This window comes from Sorex araneus, chromosome 4 (assembly GCF_027595985.1).
Source record: "Sorex araneus isolate mSorAra2 chromosome 4, mSorAra2.pri, whole genome shotgun sequence".
Lineage (NCBI taxonomy): Eukaryota > Metazoa > Chordata > Mammalia > Eulipotyphla > Soricidae > Sorex > Sorex araneus.
Genome location: NC_073305.1, coordinates 90,201,891 through 90,223,127, shown reverse-complemented (window position 1 = coordinate 90,223,127; position 21,237 = coordinate 90,201,891).

The following is a 21,237-nucleotide window of genomic DNA, read 5'->3' as shown; positions in this document are numbered from 1 at the left end:
TGTCTCATTTCTTTAACCACTAAACGAAATGATAAATCAAAGATACTCTAAGAAGTATTGGGGGTGGGGTGCTATCAGAAGGCTTACTTGTAAAGTAGAATTGAAGATGAAAAGAAAGTAAGAATGAGACACACTATATGGGCATCAGCAGCCACAGGGGAATCCTGCCAAAAAGTCAGAAATAGCTTCTCAAGGGTAACCATTTTCAATCTATTTTATTTCCTTTTATTACCCTTCCCAGATAACACAAAACTTCAACTGATATGAAACCTTTCAACAAATGTGCCTTACGATACGGTCTATTTGTATTCTTATTTTATTTGATTGAATTATTCTCCAATAAGTCTCCTGGTATTAAAAGTCCTTTTGATAGCTGCTCTGTTTTCCATTTCCAAAGTCATTAACCCCATTCCCTACCTGAAGGAAGAAGAATGTTGTGTGAGTGACAGGCTTGTTTACAGAGACCAGGAAAGGACTTGGCAGCTGTTCCAAAGTGTCAAACAAGATAACCTGAAGAATGCTATAGCAAAGTGTCACCAAACAGGGAAGCAACGTCACACTAACTAGACTGCCTTCTTGTAGTCCACTAATAGAATTCTCTGATGTCTACCTCTTGAAAAAGATTTGCTGGAAGCAAAGCAAAATGTGCTGGGCAACTTCTTCTTTTACCTTTCATATGACTTTGTTTTCAAATTCAGAAAAACAAAGCAATTGCCTTGAAATGCAAAATATGATTAAAAAACATTTGTTTATTTGAATTAAAACATAGTACTGATTTGAGAATGATTTAGATTTTAACATCTCAAAGTAGCTCTTATACGCCAGTTTTAGCAAAAATTGGTCATGCTTTTTATTTATATCAAATGGCACATCCAAGAGTATGCCCAGGAATTAATTTGAATTATGTCATTACTTAAAAGACACAGTTATCAGGTTGATCAAATTTTTTTAGCATACTTTAAGTATTAAATTTTTTATTGTCTTCTTATATTTTGTCTCCAGGTCAATTAAATTTGTTTATTCAATTAAAATATCTTAAACACCTACCATATGCAGGCACAATTTCAAGCAATTAACTTTAAAAGTAATTGCTTTAAAATTAATTGCTCTAAAATTTTAAAACTTTAAAATTAATTTTCAAGGGAACTTTAAAATTACTTTATAATTATAGGAGACATCAAGTATTTTGTATGAAAGAGAGAAAAGAGGATGACAAGTGTTATATTAGTCATAAAAAATATCCAAAAGACTTTTTTCTCTGTCCTCTGGCTCCATAATTTTTACCTGAATCCTAATCCACTTCTAATTCAGGATATTTTCCATCTTTATCTCAAAAGTTCAGATAATAAAAATACATTTTTCAATTCTTCCCAGTTTCAACCTGATTCCCAGTTCCATCCTTAGATCATGAATTGTCAAAATAATAATCAACAACGAATATTATATATAAAGTACCACATTAAGGGCGTTACATTATCTTATTTAAGCTTCAAATACTAATGTGAACTATTAGAATATATAATTAGTTGATTTGACAAATAAAACCTTTAGAAAGGTTAAATAACATTCAAATAACTAGAAAATGGTAATATAGATTTTGAAAACGAAACTTGGGAGCTGTATTATCTAATAGTCACAAGTCAATACTGAGCACTTGAAACCTGGCTGGTGCAAAAGAAAATAAAATGTCTATTTTATTAAATTTCATTTCATTGCAAATGCCAATTCCATTATTGGGTATATGAATATATTTTAAGAGTAAAGTTGATGAAATAAATAAAACCCAAATACAGATTGTGTTTTTTATGAAAATTTAGTTTCCAAGTTATGATGTATAAAATATGTGTGAAATTTTGAAGACCAAGCATAAAGAATATTTATGTTATTAATAGTTGTTTATACTGATTATATGTTGAAATGTTATTTGGGGCATATTGGACTAAACAAAAATATATTTTTGTAATTAAATTTGCTTATTCTTTTTAACTTTTTCAATATGCCTATTAGAAATATTTTCACTGATTCATTTTATGTATAGCTTTGGTCTAAAATATGTACTTTTAGTCTTTACACCATCTGAACTCTTCAATTAAAGATATAATTCTTGCTTGGGCTGGAGTGATAGCACAGTGATAGGGTGTTTGCCTTTCATGCAGCCGACCCAGGTTTGATTCCTCCATCCCTCTTGGAGAGCCCTGCAAGCTACTGAGAGTATCCCGCCTGCACAGCAGAGACTGGCAAGCTAGCCATGGTGTATTCGATATGCCAAAAACAGTGACAACAAATCTCGCAATGGAGACGTTGCTGGTGCCCGCTCAAGCAAATCAATGAGTGATGGAATGACAGTAATACAGTAATACAGTAATTCTTGCTCAGGAAGTAACAAAGATCACCCGTTACTCAAACTGGCTGTTCTAGTTTTAGACTCCATGTTTTTCCTACCTTCACACACCAACCCACATACTACTTGCCATTTACCTTGGAATATTTTACCATTTTCTTTACAGTCCAGTGACCCCACTCTGATTCTTCAGTGATTAAATCAAGTGCTGCTACTACAGTCTTGCTTTCCTTAACATCAATTTTTTTAGTTCTTTCACTTTTATTTCGAAATATAAAAACTGTCTAAGTAGGCAATCTTATTCTATTGAAAGGGACCCCTACACAATTAAGAGAGAAAGACACAGAGGTATATAAACAATTTAACATTTTTCTAGTCCCCAGTAATGCTGGCATTCATAAATTAATTCAGTTCTTTGTTCATTCATTTAGGTTTACAATTGGACCATAAACTCCACACTTCTTCCACAAGTACCGTTTTTATTTACTTATATTCTCATTATTCAAGTTTCAAAGGATTCCATATGCTACTTCAACAGTTTGATGAAGACAGTGTATCATCTTATCCATTGCTTAACTTAACCATTTTAGTTATGTCCTATTTTAGCTTTTAGTTCTTGGTTCACATTTTCTAATCATCTTTTATCTGGGATGTATTATCACCAAGGTAAAAAAACATTTCTTTGGTCACTGTATGTCAATATATTATGTCTTGTTGATATACATTCAAATAGATGGCATTTTGGCCAAAAATACTATGAGAAACTAATAGAATAGTCTTCTAATTTTACTTTCTTATTAAAAATGCCAAATAATTTTTTTAGCCATGCTCTAATCTGGTGACACCAGGAAACTTCCTATAACATTTTTTTAATTTTATGTACAAGAGGTTATGACTATTCTATAATGATTTTTGTATTCAAATTCATTTGCTGCTTTTTCAACTATCTGTACTGATGCATAGGTCCTCCTGTCTTTTCCTGTCCTCTGGATATTCACAGAACTAATTCTGGGGAGCTAATAGCAGTCCCAGAGCTCTCACCAATTTCCTTTTCTTTTGATCATTTTTTACCACTTACTTTCAAACTTCAGTATGCATAATCACCACCAGTGTTTTACAAAGGGTAAAGATGAAATGAAGGGAGTAAAATAATAATAAAAACCTTTGCTTTATGTTTTAATCCTGAACTTTCATTAAAAAACACGACTTTAAACTTTATCTGTTATCTAGAAACCTGGTAGGTTACATACCAAGGAAAAACTTGTGATCACACATAAAACTCATGATCAAAAAACACATAAATTCTGTATGGTGCATCATAAAAATTTTATGAATTTGTAGCTAGTTTATTAGGAAAAAAAGAAACAGAGAATTCCTAGTCACCAAGAAATAGGGAAGGAGCACACAAATTCACAATCATTTTCAAACCTTACACGGGCTTGAGAGTTAGAACAATGTTTTATGGCCCAGGAAACCCAAAAATGAGAATTTAAGTTGCCTCAGCCCTATAACACCTCTGCAATGCCTGGAATAAGCAAAAATATATATCCCTAACATAAGCCATGCAGGATTTTCACAAATAAAATTTACCAGAAAAGTTGGAAAATATAAATCCAAAGATATACATGAACAACTTCTGCATGAAAGTTTTACAGAGTAAAACTTGAAACAACACAAAGAAAATTTCATAAAAGCACCAGAAAGATAAGGAATAATAACTACTCAAAGAACTAAAAACTATGCTGTATACTGTGCTGGGTAATGTAAGAAAAGGAACGCATAAGAGGTTAGAATGCTTTCAAAATATGGCCACTCTCCACCGAGATGTGACCCGAGCGGCCGCGGCCGCACATATGCAGCCTCTCCGTTGCTGAATGACCATGATCCCGGAGGCCACCTATCTACATTTGGCACCAGCAGCTTCTTGCAGAAATGTCTCTAGACTGCGAACTAAGCCACAGCCCCATGCCGACCCAGGAGGGGAAAGGTTTTTCTCTCTCCACTTTTCCTTTCCAGGAGGATGGGGGGACAGCATGGTGACCGCCATCTTATAAGGACCAATAAAGAGAGGTTCGAGCTTGCAATAATGCAATCTCTGGCAGAAATTTCCCTGGACTTAGTTACTAAAATACTAAAATACAGAAATCCAAAACCACGTGGCCGCGATCCTCATATCTCTTCATTCTCAGCAATGGAAAACAAATTATCAAATGCTTCCTTTTCAGCAGGTCTGATTTTGGGGGAGGAAACTCCAAACAATAATAGTTAATTTTATGTTGAAATATTGAATGTAATCAAAGTATAAAGTAAAGTGAAAATTATCAGCTACACAGGCGGAGGGGTGTGGGTGGGATGGGAGGTATACTGGGGTTCTTGGTGGTAGGACATGTGCACTGGTGAAGGGATGGGTGTTAGATCATTGTATAACTGAGACTTAAACCTGAAAGCTTTGTAACTTTCCACGGGGTGATTCAATAAAAAAAAAAATGCTTTCAAAATAGAAAGAAATAACTACATACTAAAATTGTGACCCACCAAAAAAATCTTTTCCTTTCACTTTTCGAAGTTGCATAGTTTACAACAATCCCTATAAAATTGTTACAATTGTAGTATGTTACAATTGTATAATTGTAGTAGTTTCCAAAAATGTAACAAGCAAACTTCAAAGTTTTGATATTTGAAGAGAAATAAATGAAGGCAAAGTCAAACAAATATAGGAGAAATTACAACTAAAACATTTTTGCTTGATGGATTTCTCTAGGAAATACTTCTGAAATTTTTTTAAGAAAGAAATTTGGATGTAATTATAGTAAGCAAAGTTATCAGTCACATGATAACAACTCTAAATTTTAATCACACAAAATAATAGCAACATCTGATTTTTAGTGCTAAAATTAGGCCTAAATGTTATGCAAAAACTGCAATGTAATTTGAGGCAAGATTACAATTAGAATTTATCTATCACCCTTGTATAGTTTAAGAAGATCTTAAGCTATCAATTACCTTTAGGATTAAAGTACATTACGTACTAATTTCAAATGGAATCACTAAAAGATGAAAAGATCAAAACAGAGTACGTGACATTCAGTTCAGGTGGGGCCAGAGAAATAGCTCAGTAGGCTAGGTTCATGCTTTGCTTTCGAGAGGTCAGTGCTTGATCTTCTGCATGGTTTTCCAGGCATCACCAGCACTGACCCTCAAGCACCAAAATGGGAGTAATCCCTAAACACCAATGTGCATGGTCAAAAACATCAAAACAAGCAGAAAACAGGTAGGGGAAATCTACTTTTTAAAAACCCTGTAGGATCAGAGAGTTAACTCAGAGGGCTAGAGAACAAATTTTGAATTCATATGCCAAGAGGCGTTAAGTTTGAACTCAGCTCCACTGGTTCCCTAAATTCCTCTAGGAAATACCTCTAAGTGCAATGACTATAAACTATAATTTTAGTTTGTATCCTTGTTACTTTATATATTTCATTCTGAGTCACTGGATTCTATTTTATTCCTCTGAGAAATGTTACTTTTTTGTACTTGATTTTCATATTTTAACTCATCTGCACTCACTACTGTCTGTTATCTAGGAGAGCAGCTAAAACTTTGGCTCAGTTCTGTTATACACTTCATTAAAATTCTCTGACACTATGTATAAGGGGTCACTAGGATATTTAAGCAAATACATGACTTGTTTTAACTTCCCTCCGATCTATTTTTCTGCCTCTCTAACTACTAAAGTACTACCTCAAAATCAAGTTGTTTTTAATTACGTGAGTTGTCTCTCTTCTGATTTTTCAAAGGCCAGGAAAATATTGAGTCTTTAAAATGCAAATTTTAAACACTCTGTGCTGTGTCCTGTCCACAGGCTAGACACTGTGAAAAGGAGAATCCACATGTTCCCTTCCAAATCTTAAGATCCTTTCAAAATCTGCAAAACATTCTTTACCAGCCAATGCCTTGAGATAGCTGTAGCTTGGGAACAGGAATTGGGGGCTTGTTTATAGTTTCTATAATTCATAGCTGTTCTATAAGATTGCTAATGCAGTATGAATGTATTTAACCATGGATTGATTAACTCAATTAAAATAAAAGTCACTTATAACAATGTTAAAGTGCTATTAGAATCTGACTCCCAGGGACCTGGAAAATAGTACAGCAAGTACTATTGCTTTGCAGGTGAAGACCTGAGTTCAATCCCCAGTATCCCGCAGTTCCCCTGAGCATGAATAATTCCTGATTTCGGAGCCAGGAATAACCCCTGAGTGTTATCAGGCGTGTTCCAACAACAACAAGAAAAAAAAAAAAACTAAGCCAAAGAAAATAATTTGATTCCTATCAATCTGCCATATCATGTCTTGTTCCATTCTCCCATTTGTTCACAAGTAGCAACCACATTGGCCTTCTATACACATTTCAAGCTATTTCTACTTTTAGGATCTTTCTGCTTGCTGTTATCTGTAAGACATTTCTAATCTGACATTTCTGATCCTCAATCTTCATTTGCATGATTGTTCATCATCATTTTACATGTCAAAATAAATAATACTTCTCTGTAAAAACGTATTTTCCCTTTATATTGATTTATCATTAGAACTGATTTAGAATTTCACAGCTATACCTTGATGTCTCTATATTGCCAAAGAAAATTATTTTAAAGTACACTGAAATAAGAATTTATCATTCAGAAAGGAGACACAGGAGTTAAGGCTATTGCCTTGCATGTGGCAGGCCCAAACACAATACCCAAAGATAGTTATGGTCCCCTGAGTACAGCAGGATGTTGCCCGAAAGCACCTCCCCCCATTCCAAATAAAAATTTCACCCTAACTAGCTTTTTTAAAAAATAAAATAGTGCATCATACTTAATTTTTTATTGAAGGTATGGTATGAATAATGGCAATAAAACATAACTTATGGAGTTTCAAAATAACAGCCCTAAAATGTTCAGACAAAAGTTTGATGCAAGATGTAATAGTCACGAGGAAATCATAAAACTTTCAAAGAAATAAAACTGTCCTATTTGTGCATGACATCATTGTATATCTAAAATCCCCAAAGAATCCATAAAAACTCACTACAAACAACAAGACAATTTACCAAAAAAACTCTAATATAATATACAAAATACTTTTTCCTATGTACAAACAATAACCAGTTACAAGATATAGAAGGTTGAACTTACAGAAACAGCAGCAAATAAAAACAGTGGGTTTAAAGGTTAACAAAATATATGTGTACTTACATGAGGGAAAATTTATATTATTTCTGATATAAAAAATAGACTTGAACAAGAGAAAAGACTCATTTATACTTGGTAGATACCAATTTTCCCTAAATTAATTTATATATTTGCTTTAAATTCCCCATCTGCCAGTAAATTTTCCCCATTATGGATTATAACACTATAAATATAGATTAAAAAATAAACAAGCAAGATGGAAAAGGTCTGGAAATCCATTGCACCACAAGGTGAAATACTTGGCATCACTATATAGGACACTCTAAAATGGTACAGTAAAATTCATAATACTTCTTTTACCACAACTTAAAAACATAAGAATATATGCAAACCCTTTGATACTGTTCACCTCTCAAGCATCTTTATCTAACAGTATAGATAAGTCTTCTACTTTTAAGGAGTGAACGAGGAATAGCTGGTGAATAATCATTGCAATGATCTTTCTCACATTGCCTCAAATGTGACATGATTTTGCCTAACTGAATGCCTGGAAGAGGGCGGGAGTTAATATAAAAAAAATAGAGGTGGAGAGATAGCAAAGTAAGGTGCTTGTCCTGCATGCACAGGTTTCATCTGGGGTGCAATGCTACCACATAGTGTCTGATCCCCAACAGTGGTGATCCCTGAGCACAGAGCCAGGACTGAGTCCTAAGCAGTCCTAGGAGCCTCCTAACCTGACCTGCACCATATTAACCTGTCTACACTACAGCTTCTGAACTTCTGCTACCAATTGTGCCACTCCAGCTGAGGCTAATCCCTCCCGGACAACACTAGGCCTACTCCCGAGTGGAGGCAGCACCTCTTCCTTCCCACTTGGTCCCATCAGACTCCACAGCTGACAGGCACCATATTAACCAACCCACACCACAGCTCCTGATGGTGCAGCCACATCCACGTGACAGACAGATCTGCTCAGCAAATTATACATTGCTCACGGTTATACTTGCGGTCATTCAGAGAAGAAAGAGAGCAACCTCCAGATTAACCACTCAGCATCTTGGGGAGAGATGGGGGCGTGTAGGGCTCTAACTACAAAGACTCATCTCCAAAACAGCAAGAACCAACAGGGAAAACAGAAATTTCACCGATTCCTGTGAGTCAAAACAGTATAACTAAGGTCTAGGGCAATAGCACAGCAGGTAGAGCGTTTGCCTTGCACGTGGCCGAGCCGGGTTCGATTCCCAGCATCCCATATGGTCCCCTGAGCACTGCCAGGAGTAATTCCTGAGTGCAGAGCCAGGCGTGACCCCTGTGCATCACCAGGTGTGACCCAAAAAGAAAAAAAAAGAAAGAAAGAAAAAGAAAGAAAGAAAGAAAGAAAGAAAGAAAGAAAGAGAGAGAGAGAGAGAGAGAGAGAGAGAGAGAGAGAAAGAAAGAAAGAAAGAAAGAAAGAAAGAAAGAAAGAAAGAAAGAAAGAAAGAAAGAAAGAAAGAAAGAAAGAAAGAAAGAAAGAAAGAAAGAAAGAAAGAAAGAAAGAAAGAAAGAAAGAAAGAAAGAAAGAAAGAAAGAAAGAAAGAAAGAAAGAAAGAAAGAAATAGTATAACCAGAGACTCACACCAACCAGCTCAGTAAATGCTCTGGCAATGACTTTCAGTGACACCATGATGAGGATGTAAAACAAACTAAGAACTATGGCACAGGTAGTCAGCAAAGCACAGGAAACAGGAGTTGAAATGAGAAAACCACTACAATCAGAAATAAGGAAATGACGGAAATGAAGAGCATGGTGAGTGATGTAAAAAAAAATAAAAGCTCAGGACAACAGAATAACAGTAGCTGAGAAGAAGATCATGGAACTCCAAGATGAGAAGACGCAAACTGCTAGGAGACAACAGAAGGTAGAAAATAGAGTGAAAATAAATGAAGGGCACACCAGAGGACAATGGAATGAGCTCAAGAGGAACAATCGAAGAATCATCCCAGTCCCTGAAGAAGAGGAAAACAAATGTGATGACAAACAGTAGTTAAAGAAATGACCAATAAGAATTTCCCAATTTTGCAAGCATTGAAAAACCTCCTTGGGGCTGGAATGATATAGCACAGCAGGTAGGGCATTTGCCTTGCACGCGGCCAATCTGGGTTCAATTCCCAGCATCCCATATGGTCCCTGCCTCCCCCCTCCAGCACTGCCAGGAGCGAATCCTGAGTGCAAGAGTCAGGAGTAACCCTTGAGCATCGCTGGGTGTGACAGAAAGAAAGAAAGAAAGAAAGAAAGAAAGAAAGAAAGAAAGAAAGAAAGAAAGAAAGAAAGAAAGAAAGAAAGAAAGAAAGAAAGAAAGAAAGAAAGAAAGAAAGAAAGAAAGAAAGAAAGAAAGAAAGAAAGAAAGAAAGAAAGAAAGAAAGAAAGAAAGAAAGAAAGAAAGAAAGAAAGAAAGAAAGAAAGAAAGAAAGAAAGAAAGAAAGAAAGAAAGAAAGAAAGAAAGAAAGAAAGAAAAAGAAAGAAAGAAAGACCTCCTTTAAAGGACAGAGCAAGGGGGGCTGGAGCGATAGCACAGTGGGGAGGGCGTTTGCCTTGCATGCGGCTGACCCAGGTTCAAATCCCAGCATCCCATATGGTCCCCTGAGTACCGCCAGGAGTAATTCCTGAGTGCAGAGCCAGGAGTAACCCCTGTGCATCGCCGGGTGTGACCCAAAAAGCCAAAAAATAAATAAATAAATAAAGGACAGAGCAAATTTCCTGACATGTGGCATTGAGCAAGGCATTCACTAATGGGGCAGAGGGTTGCCTGCTACTAGTTAAGAAGGGTTTGTTTACTTCTAGCCTACTATGGAATTTTATACATTTTAAATAATGAGTTTGTGTATTATTTATATTGATGGTTCTATTTCTGATTATTTTTTACATCTTTTATTTGTAAAACATGATTTTTATTGTAAACTTTTACTTATTAATGCAGGCACCTAAGCAGTATCTATGGTATATTTTCTGTTACAAAAGTAATATTTTTTTTAATTAGTGAATCACCGTGAGGGTACGGTTACAGATTTATACATTTTTGTGCTCATGTTTCCCCCATACAAAGTTCGATAACCCATCCCTTCACCAGTGCCCATTCTCCACCACCAGTAAACCCAGCATCCCTCCCACCCTCCCCAGTCCCATCTCCCCCCACCCCACACTGCCACTATGGCAGGGTATTCCCTTTCGTTCTCTCTCTCTGATTAGGTGTTGTGGTTTGTAATAAAGGTGTTGAGCGGCCATTGTGTTCAGTCTCTAGTCTACATTCGGCACGCGTCACCCCTCCCCTGCATGACCTCCGACCACATTTTACTTGGTGTTCCCTTCTCTGAGTTGCCCAGAATGAGAGACCAGCCTCCAGGCCATGAAGTCAACCTCCTAGTACTTTATTTCTACTATTCTTGGATGTTAGACTCCTAGTCTGTCATTCTATATTCTACAGATGAGTGCAATCTTTCTATGTCTGTCTCTCTCTTTCTGACTCATTTCACTTAGCATGATACTTTCCATGCTGATCCACTTATATGCAAATGTCATGACCTCATTTTTTCTAACAGCTGCATAGTATTCCATTGTATAGATGTACCAAAGTTTCTTCAACCAGTCATCTGTTCTAGGGCACTCGGGTTTTCTCCAGATTCTGGCTATTGTAAACAGTGCTGCAATGAACATATAAGTGCAGATGTCATTTCGACTATACTTTTTTGCTCCTCTGGGATTTATTCCCAGCAGTGGTATTGCTGGGTCAAATGGGAGCTCAACCTCTAGTTTTTTGAGAATCGTCCATATTGTTTTCCAAAAGGGCTGAACTAGTCGGCATTCCCACCAGCAGTGTAGAAGGGTCCCTTTCTCCCCACATCCTCTCCAACAGCGGTTGCTTTTGTTCTACAAAAGTAATATTTTCTTTCTAGGATAAAACACTACCTTTATAGGCCTGTTCATATTTTTTCACTTAAATTTTCTTAATTCTGTTGACTCTTACTAAATTTTACATTGGTAGGTTCTACCTATTTCATAGAAATCCTAATATATATTAGCACAGATTTAATTTTTTTTAAGTTTTGTTTATGCAGGGAAGACATGACAACTGCCACAATAAGATCCAAATACAAAATGAAATTTAATGCAATATATCTTAAAAGCACTAGTTGAAAACATAGTTATGTAAATGAGATAGGTACCATGTTATATTAAATGATCTGAATTTCTTGATTTAATAGGTTAAAATCAAATAATAATCAATCATTGCAAATTGACTTTTATTGATTTATTTTCTGATAACTTCATTTACTATTCCTGTAAGTTTTTTTTTAATTTATTTATTTTTAATTAGTGAATCACCGTGAGGGTACAGTTACAGATTTATACACTTTTGTGCTCATGCTTCCCTCATACAAAGTTCGGGAACCCATCTCTTCACTAGTGCCCATTCTCCACCACCAGTAAACCCAGCATCCCTCCCACCCTCCCCAATCCTATCTCCCCCCACCCCACCCTGCCACTGTGGCAGGGCATTCCCTTCTGTTCTCTCTCTCTAATTAGCTGTTGTGGTTTGCAATAAAGGTGTTGAGTGGCCACTGTGCTCAGTCTCTAGCCCTCATTCAGCCCGCAACTCCCTTCCCCCACATGGCCTTCGACTACATTATAGTTGGTGATCCCTTCTCTGAGTTGCCCTTTCCCCAGAATGTGAGGCCAGCCTCCAAACCATGGAGTCAACCTCCTGGTACTTATTTCTACAATTCTTGGGTGTTAGTCTCCCACTCTGTTATTCTATATACCACAGATGAGTGCAATCTTTCTATGTCTGTCTCTCTCTTTCTGACTCATTTCACTCAGCATGAAACTTTCCATGCCGATCCACTTATATGCAAACGTCATGACCTCATTTTTTCTAATAGCTGCATAGTATTCCATTGTATAGATTTACCAAAGTTTCCTCAACCAGTCATCCGTTCTAGGGCATTCAGGTTTTTTCCAGATTCTGGCTATTGTAAACAGTGCTGCGACAAACATATAAGTGCAGATGTTTCGATTGTACTTTTTTGCCTCCCTGGGATATATTCCCAGCAGTGGTATTGCTGGGTCAAATGGGAGCTCAATATCTAATTTTTTGAGAATCGTCCATATTATTTTCCAGAAGGGCTGAACCAGTCGGCATTCCCACCAGCAGTGTAGAATGGTCCCTTTCTCCCCACATCCTCTCCAACAGCGGTTGCTTTTGTTCTTTTGGATGTGTGCTAGTCTCTGTGGGTGAGGTGGTATCTCATTGTTGTTTTGATCTGTATCTCTCTGATGATTAGTGATGTAGAGCACTTTTTCATGTGCCTTTTGGCCATTCGTATTTCTTCCTTGGTAAAGTTTCTGTTCATTTCTTCGCCCCATTTTTTGATGGGGTTGGATGTTTTCTTCTTGTAGAGTTCAACCAGTGCTTTATATACCATTGATATCAACCCCTTATCTGATGGGTATTGTGTAAATATCCTTTCCTATTCTGTGGATAGTCTTTGTATTCTGGTCACTGTATCTTTTGCGGTGTAGAAGCTTTTTAGTTTAATGTAGTCCCATTTGTTGATCTCTGTTTTTACTAGATTGCTTAGTTCCGTGTCACCTTTGAAGATACCTTTATCTTCAATATCGTGGAGGGTTTTGCCGACCTTGTCTTCAATGTACCTTATGGTTTGTGGTATAATGTTGAGGTCTTTAATCCATTTTGATCTGACGTTTGTGCATGGTGTCAGGTCAAGGTCTAAACCCATTTTTTTGCATGTGGTTGTCCAGTTGTGCCAGCACCATTTGTTAAAGAGGCTTTCCTTGCTCCACTTCACATCTCTTGCTCCCTTATCAAAGATTAGATGATCATACATTTGGGGCTGTGTGTAGGGATATTCCACCCTGTTCCATTGGTCTATGGCTCTGCCTTTGTTCCAGTACCATGCTGTTTTAATTGTTACTGCTTTGTAGTAAAGTTTGAGGTTGGGGAGGTTGATGCCTCCCATCGTCTTTTTCCCAAGAATTGTTTTAGCTATCCGTTATTCCTGTAAGTTTTGTTGGAGCAAATAACATGAAATAAATTTGTTATATTCCTTCCAAGGGGGCAGGCTGGGGAATGAGTGAGTACCCTGGGACACTGGTAAAGAGGTGACATTGGTGGTGGGACTCATACTGGAAACTTATATGCCTGAAACAACTCTATTATGAACAATTTTGTAAATCAAAGCATCTTAACAAATAGAAAATTAAAGGGCTTAAGTAATCTTATTGCATGAATTATATATAATTTTATTATAAACTTCAATGCTCAGTTTGGCAGAAAATGTTGAAAAAATAAAATAAGTCCTGTTCTTTACTTGATACATTACCATTTATACAACCAACCAAATAACTATTTTAATTTCTTATAAATTTATAAATTTCTAATTCCCACAAAATATAAAACATCAATAAGAAAAAAATGTTATTAAGAATCTTCCAGTGCTCTTTTCTGCCGGCACGCGAGATCGACCCCGGAGGCAACTGAACCACTTTGGACACGAGCAGCGCCCCCAAAATGCCTCCAAACTGTGTGCTCAGAGCTACTGGCCCAGGCGCCTCCAGCGGGGTATGGCCTTTTCTCTCTCAACTCTTTCTTTTTGAACGCAGCGAGGCAACAGCCGGTTTTTAGACTATGCAGGAAGCCCGGGAAAGCCGATGGGGTGGGGCTTCCGGATCCGCCCCTTGCGGGTATTTAAGCACAGAGCCATGTGGGCACGCTCTTTTCTGCTGGCGTGCGAGATTGACCCCGGAGGCAACTGAACCACTTTGGACACGAGCAGCACCCCCAAAATGCCTCCAAACTGTGTGCTCAGAGCTACTGGCCCAGGTGCCGCCAGCGAGTGATGCAACTACCAAAAGAATTTTCCCTGGACTTCATATAGAAATCCAAAACCGCTATCGCAGCCGCGCAACCTAATATCTCTTGATTGTCAGCAACGTGTAAATGTTCCTTTTTAGCAGGGCTTACCGTGGGGGAAAACTCCAAACAATAGTACTGAGTTTTTTGTTGAAGGGTAAAAGATTGTGGTGATACAATTTTAGGCAGAATTTTCCCTGGACTTTATATAGAAACCCAAAACCGTGCAGCCGCTGCCGCGGCCGCGCGACCTAATGTCATCTAATCATCAGCAATATGAAATGGTTCCTTAATTTGGGGGGACCATAATAGGGTTAAAGTTTGTAGTGACATGTAATTTCTGGCTGTACTTTCTCTGGACTTTATACACAAATTCAAAGCCGCGAGGCCGCTGCCATGGCCGCGTGACCTAATGTCATTTAATCATCACCAATATGAAATGGTTCCTTTTTAACGGGTCGGACTTTGGTGGGAAATCCTAACAAGAATAGTAAGTCTTTTGCTGAAATATTGAAGGCAATCAAAGTGGTAGCCATCTCTATAGACTGAACTAAGCCATATCCCCACGCCGGCTGAGAAGAAATATCCTTCTTTCTCGGGAAGAAACGCGGCGTGGCATTAACCATAGTATGATGTCCATTAAGCTGACACGAACCTGGTGGCGTGGGAATGGGATACAAGGGAATAAATTATTATGTACTTGGAACAGCGGGACTCTGGTGGAATCTCGAGCCGGGGCCGATACCAGCGTATTACTTTTGGTTCCAGAAACTGCTTGCAGACATTCTACCAGACTATCAACTAAGCCAGAGCCCCACGCCGGCTGATGACGGGAAATAACCATCTTTTTCATTTTTTTTCTCTTTGTCAGGCAGCGTGGTGATTACTAAACAGGCGTGAACTAGATGGCGCAGGACAAGGGGGGAAAAAATAGAAAAGTTATGTAACAAACAGCGGGACTTAATATCTCTACATTCTCAGCAATGGAGAGCTATCAAATGCTTCCTTGACAGTGGGACTGTCTTTTCTTTTTGGGGGGGAAACCCTAGCAACAATAGTGAGTTATGTGTTGAAACATGGAATGTAACCAAGATAAAGCGTAAACGAAGTGAAACTTATCACTTACAAGGGCGGGGACTGGGGGGGCGGGAGGGGGCGGGAGGTATAATGGGGTGGTTGGTGATGGAATATGGGCACAGGTGAAGGAAAGGGTGTTTGAGTATTGTATAACTGACATAATCCTGAAAACTATGTAACCCTCCACATGGTGATTCAATAAAATTTAAATTAAAAAAAATATTTTAAAATAAAAAAAAAATTACAAACAGAAAAAAAAAAGAATCTTCCAGTGCTTTTGGGTGTTACATTGAGAATATAATGAATCTATATATTAATGTGTGGAGAATAGATTATTACAGTTTTGGCTCTCCAATCACTAGGCATACTACTTCAGTTATGTAGGACAAAAAAATAATATTTCACAAAGTATTTTTTATAACTCGTGTAAAAGTCTAGATTTCCTTTGGTAAGTGTAACATTTGTTATTTTTCTACTACTCCATTAGAACTTTCCATGTTTTTCCTTTTCATAGAAGGAGCTAAAATTATTTTAAAATGCAAGAATTTAAAAAATAAAAGTAAAATATAGGTAACCTTTAATTTCTCACATAAGTACACTTAATTATCTATTATTATTATTATTATTATTATTATTATTATTATTATTATTATTATTTTGCTGTTTGGGTCACACCTGGCGATGCTCAGGGGTTACTCCTGGCTCTGCACTCAGAAATTACTCCTGGTGGTGCTCAGGGGGCCTTATGGGATGCTGGGAATCAAACCCAGGTCAGCCGAGTGCAAGGCAAACACCCTAGCCACTGTGCTATTGCTCCAGCCCCAATTATCAATAATTTTTTACATTTAATATGCATTTTCCAGAAGATAAACAAGAAAAATATTACAAAAAGTACATTGAAAAAAGTAAGTGAACAAAAGTAAAATAGGCATTAAAATGCTCCCCCATTTGTTGTTTATTATTAGAATAGATTTTAGAACTTTACAATAGCAAAAACTCAACAGTTTACATTGTGTGGGGTTCATACAAGCAATGAATAGTATCAGAAATACAATGGAGCAAAGGAGACTAACAAGAAAAAAACCTGGCTATGTAATGATTATGTAAATTTACTATCTGCAAAGATGGTATCTCAAATCAGTGGTAAAATTGAGAAGACATTAGTCATTTGGAAGAATTTATCACTGGAGCTATACTTCGCTACATACTCTAAAAGATCTATAAGCAGATAGATTATTGCTAATTGGATAGAAGGGGGAAGGAAGAATGGAGAGACAGATGGAAAAAAATTAAGACAGAAGGCAGGACAGGAGGAAGAAAATAATAGAAGTACTACAACAAGTAATAAATAAATTCCCTATTACTGGGAAAGGGTAACATTCCTAATCATTACTCAAGGTTCACAATCAACAGAATAAAAATGAATAATCTTTTTTTTTTTTTAGCTTTTTGATTCACACCCAGCAGTGCACAGGGGTTACTTACTCCTGGCTATGCACTCAGGAATTACTCCTGGCAGTGCTGGGGGACCAAATGGGATGCTGGGAATCGAACCTGGGTCAGCCGAGTGCAAGGCAAATGCCCTACCTGCTGTGCTATCGCTCCATCCCCCAAAGTGAATAATCTTGAATTTTTTTTTAATCAAAACCTCTGTAAGCCTAAAACAATTAACACTAAAACCAAAACCAAAAGACAAATGTAAGAGCTGGAGGGATAGTACTGTGAGTAGAGTACTTGCCTTGTACATGGCTGACCTGGTGTGATACTCAACATCATATATGGTCCCCCAAGTCCTGCCAGGAGTGATTGCTGAGCACAGACCCAGGAGTAAGCCCTGAACACCACTGAATGATATTTAAGGGGTCTAAGGCCTACTCTAGGCCTCAGAGCAAGATTGACAGTTGAATGGTTCAATATTCAGTCCAGAGATATGGTGCTACATAGGCGCAGTGATCGTGACAAGGGTTGGGGGAGCCAGAGTCACCCCTATAGTGGTTTAGTCACCACAGGGTGAAGATCAAACTCAGGTTTACTGTATGTCAGGCAGAAACTAGACCTTTGAGCTATCTCCTCTGACCCTACCTACCTCAACACATCTCAATTTTTTTTCCTTTTTCTTTTTTTTTCAAACATATGTTAAGTAAATCCACGTCACTGAAACAAATATACAAGAACTTTTCACAAGAACTGGAAGTGGCAAAACCATATGATTTCCAATCAAATCTATTAACACATGAGCTGTATATGTGCTCAATGGATCATTAAAACCTCTTCTCACTCTCAAAATTCTCTAACTTTGGGGGATAAAATAGATATTTATCTTATCTATAGCTGAAAGAAGTACTGGTTTTCATCAGAGTATCATGAAAGAGATCTTACTCACATAGCTAGAATTCATAACCAAGCCAGTCCAGGTGGTCTAACCTTCCCCGTGCCTGGTACCACAAGCTATTGCTAAATGACAGAACTTCTATTGTTTCCATCATTGGAACTGAGACTGAATACAATACTATATATACGTCAGAACTGTTAGCTGATTACCCTACACTTATACAGTGACTAATACTAGCGTATTAGGAAGGTTTTTGACAAATTGTCAATGAAAGTAGGCATTACTATGTCCCTAGTTTGTGCCTGCCATTCATGTGCCAAGCCTGGATCTTTCTTGACCCACCCTTGTTCTCAATAAAACATTCATGTACCTTTACACATATGAATGTCTGATCAGGTGGTATAACTCAGATACTTCTTTCTGAAAACATGACTTCTTATAACCTCCAGTTTTGTTTCTGTTTACCTCTGTTTACCCTCAGGAATTACTGATATATGTTTGTCTTTTTCTTGTTAAAAAAATTCTTTCCTTCATAACTATAGTCTGGCTTAAACATTGGTAGCATAAAATGCTATCCACTATTACCAAAAAAATAGGAGGGGCTGGAGCAAAAGTACAGTGCGTAACACACTTGTCTTGTGTGTGACTCAGCTGGGTTCTATTCCCAAGACCCTGTATCATGGATCAAGGCTGCCAGAAATGATTCCTGAGTATATGGCCAGGAGTAAGTCCTGAACACTGCTGTGTGTTGCTCAAAACATGCAAAATAATTTTAAAAGAGACAATACAGCCAATTTGCCAGTGTTGGCCAAATTGCTAAAATAAAAATACCTAATAAAAGTGAAAAGTATATTTTTCTAACTCCCTCTGCATGTTGAAATAGGCAACTTGCTATTTCTATAAGCAGAGGGTCCACAGTCCCTAACATACAGGAACTCTGTCTGCAGAGACACTTTCATAGCAATGGTCTGGTTACATTTCCTCTAACAAATTCTTTCAGGAAAAAAATTCTAAATAAAATGAGTTTCTTTCAAAGAACAAATGAATTTACAATCATCATTTCTACATGGCTATTCAACAAAAATAAGCTAGACCTTTGACTCAGGGCATCACTGAAATATAGCAGGCTGTTTCTCTGTAGAAATGTGTTACATCCATTGACCTTTCTGAATAATCTTGCTTTGTGAACAAAAGGCAATGTTAATTTCCTCAAGAGTAGGAGCTGATGCAGTTGTCAAAGATAAAAGAAAAAAAGGAAGCAATTGCAGCAAACTTCAAATGTGCTCTGGATGCTGAAATAATGATAGCAAAGGAGATCAGTGACCTCGAGAATGACAACGAACTAAAGTGGGATTTAGAGGTCCCCAAGTATAATGTATTCACCAACACTTTTTATTTCAAATGGACAAGCAATGGAGCAGAATTAATGCCCTATGCAACTCATGGCTGTGCATTGAAATCCACCAAGTTACGAAGACTTATGGGCCTTCTAAACAGCCCCGGTGAAGGTGGCACTCTTCACAGTGTGCCTGACCAGCAGAATACAGATTTGATTTCTGGACCCTTGAGAAAAATACAAAGCAGTCACTTTGAGTAAGATTCCAAATTACAGCTGTGGTTCAGCTTAAATTCCTTTTGTAGAATAAAATTTGCTGACTAAGCCCATAAGATTTGATTTATCTTTCCCTTTTAATGGTGTTTATCAGAGTAGAATTGGTCTCTTGTTACCACTCTGAATACACTGGGTTTTGCTGTATACCTAGCTCGGCACATTTATCGTAACCTCATTGTGGCTATCAGGAAATGAATTTACTAATTAATAGTAGAAATTCAAAAATAAGCAGAGAGAACAAATGCAAAAGGATTATATTCTTCAGAAATGGTGGTTAGCTGTATTTCAGACACTCCCTCTGGTCCAAATATCATACAAAATAAAGCACACAGGGGAGGGGTTTTCTATCATGAAGAAGAAAAAGGAAAAGACCAGCAGATTGAATATAGAAATCATTTGTCATCTCAAAAGACTTACAAAGTACAATAAAAGACTCTAATTGAAACTATTCTGGGAATGAAATGACTTCAGCACTTGGTGAAGGCACATTAGAAAAGTACAGTCGCTTGAGTGAAAACTAACAAAGTCCTGGATGGTCTTAATGAAGCTTGGGAAAAGGCACCTTTCAAACGCCCCACTTCTGCATCACTATAATAAACATGAGGAGACATGCTGAAGAACACAGCCTCTGGGTCATTCTTGAAAATGACCCCCTCCGATTTTAGTTGGAAATACACAATATAAAAACGAAAAGAAAAATAGCACTTTCTAAAGCCCTCTAACATGTCTCTGGTGGTGGATCATAGAGATAGTAAGTACAATGGGTAAGCCTTGCCATAAGGGATTCCATCCCTGGCACCATATATGGTCTACCAATTTCCTCCAGCAGTGATGGCTGAGTGTAGAGTCAGGAGAAAGCCCTGAGAACTGCCTGGTGTGTACCCAAAACCTAGTAACAAAAACAAAGCCTAAAGTGGTATGGAAAGTCCAATGGGTGGGGTTTATAAGGCTCATGACAATGATAGTACTGGAGGAACTTGCCATAGCAGTTAAGCAAGAAAAGGATATCAAGGGCATCCAGACAGGAAAGGAGTAAGTCAAGCTCTCATTATTTGCAGATGATATGATACTATATATTAGAAAATGCTAAGGTTTTTACAAAAAAAGCTCCTAGAAAAAAATAGATTGGTACATTAAAATGTCAGTTTATGAAATCAATATGAAAAAGTCCATGGTTTTACTAATACAAATAATGAAAAAAAGAGAGATACATTTTTTTTAATTCAGCTTAACTAAAGTGAAAAACATATACAAAGAAAACTGCAAAATGCCATTTCAAGGAATAAAATGGGACACGTGGAAATGGAAACACATCCCCTGCTCATGGATTGGAAGGATTGACATCATTAATATGGCAACATACCCCAAAGCATTGTACAGAGTCAATGCGGTCCCTCTAAGAATACCCATGGAATTTTTTTCAAAGAAATAGATAAAACATTCCTGGAATTCATATGGAACAATAAACCCACGAATACCTTTAAGCAATCCTTGGGGAAAAGAAGATAGGAGGCATTACCTTCCCCAACTTCAAACTGTACTACAAAGTGGTAGAAATTAAAACAGCATGGTATTAAATACAGACCTTCAGACTACTGGAATACAGTTGAAAATTCTGACATAATACTTCATATATATGATAATTTAATCTTTGATAAAGGAGCAAGGAATGTGAAGTGAAGTAAGAAAAGACTATTCAACAAGTGAAGTTGGGAAAACTGGACTGCTACATGCAAAAAAAAAAAACCAAACTCAGACCTATTTCTAATGCCATGCACAAAGGTCAAATCAAAA